This window comes from Elephantulus edwardii, unplaced genomic scaffold (assembly GCF_000299155.1).
Source record: "Elephantulus edwardii isolate Elephantulus edwardi_28Jun2011 unplaced genomic scaffold, EleEdw1.0 scaffold00131, whole genome shotgun sequence".
NCBI lineage: Eukaryota > Metazoa > Chordata > Mammalia > Macroscelidea > Macroscelididae > Elephantulus > Elephantulus edwardii.
In genome coordinates this window covers 2,336,689-2,337,929 of record NW_006399881.1, presented here as the reverse complement: position 1 = coordinate 2,337,929, position 1,241 = coordinate 2,336,689, and positions in this window count along the sequence as shown.

Below are 1,241 nucleotides of genomic sequence, written 5' to 3'. Positions count from 1 at the left end.
AGAGGAAAAACCAAGTTGAGGTAGAGTATCTCAGTAGAAAGAGATACAGATACAGTGAGAAAGCATTAATTACAAAGGTCTCCAATTATGCCTATATCTCAAAAATTTTAATCTGATTAGCCAGAGGTTAGGAAGACAAGATTGTAGTACTGCGTTACATCAGGGGAAAGACATCAACATAGTCTTTGTGGGGGAAATGTTGTTACAAGGGTCATATAATATAAAGGAACTGGATAGAAAATCATCCTTTTATGTAGCTAAGTGCCACAACCACTGCCCTATATTTTTCATATTCACTAGTTTGTTCCTCTTAAGAACTTTAGGAAATGAGATGGACCAGTGGCAAATATCCATTTTCTAAATAAGAAAATGGAAACCCAAGCCCAAGAAGATTACTTAAAATAATAGTTTGTGATTATATCAGGACTACCTTTGTTTTCAGTTCTTGTGCTGGTTATATGGCTATCATGATTCTCTATAGTAATGGATCTCACCTGATGGTATGCATAGGAATTAGATCAATTACATCTATGAAAGAATCACTGGAGCAGCTCAATATTAACTGTGATTGTGATTGTTCTGATTGTGGAACAGACCATCAACTACTCATATAGCGAGTTCAAGCTGAAGTTAAAGAAAATTAAACCAAATCCACAGGAATAAAAATTTTACCTTGAGTCTAACCCACCTGAATTTCAAAACCATCTCAGAAACAGGTTTGAGGCCTAGAACACTAATCAGTGAAGACTAGAGGAGGTGTGGGAGGATATCAAGAATATCATCCATGAAGAATACAAAAGGTCATTATAAAGGCAGAGGAGGAAGAAAAGACCAAGAAGAATGTCAGAAGAGACTCTGAATACTGTACTAGAGCACTGAGAAATTCCATATGACCCAGATATTCCACTCCTTGGAATATACCCTGAGAAAATGAGAGCTGAGGCACAAACGGAGATTTGTACACCAATGCTAATAGCAGTGTTATTCACCATCCCAAGAACATAGAAACAGCCCAAATGTCCAACCACAAATGAATGGGTTGAGAAATTATAGTACATTCACACAATGGAATACTGTGCAGCATGCAAGAGCAAGAACTTTGTAAATTATTCCCTAACCTGGGAGGGACTGGAGAGCATTATGCTGAGTGAACTAACTCAATCCCATGAGGATAAGTATTGTATAAAACCGTTATTGTAGAATGAGGAGGTGTGGAAGAGAGTAGAAGCAGAGGGATGTGC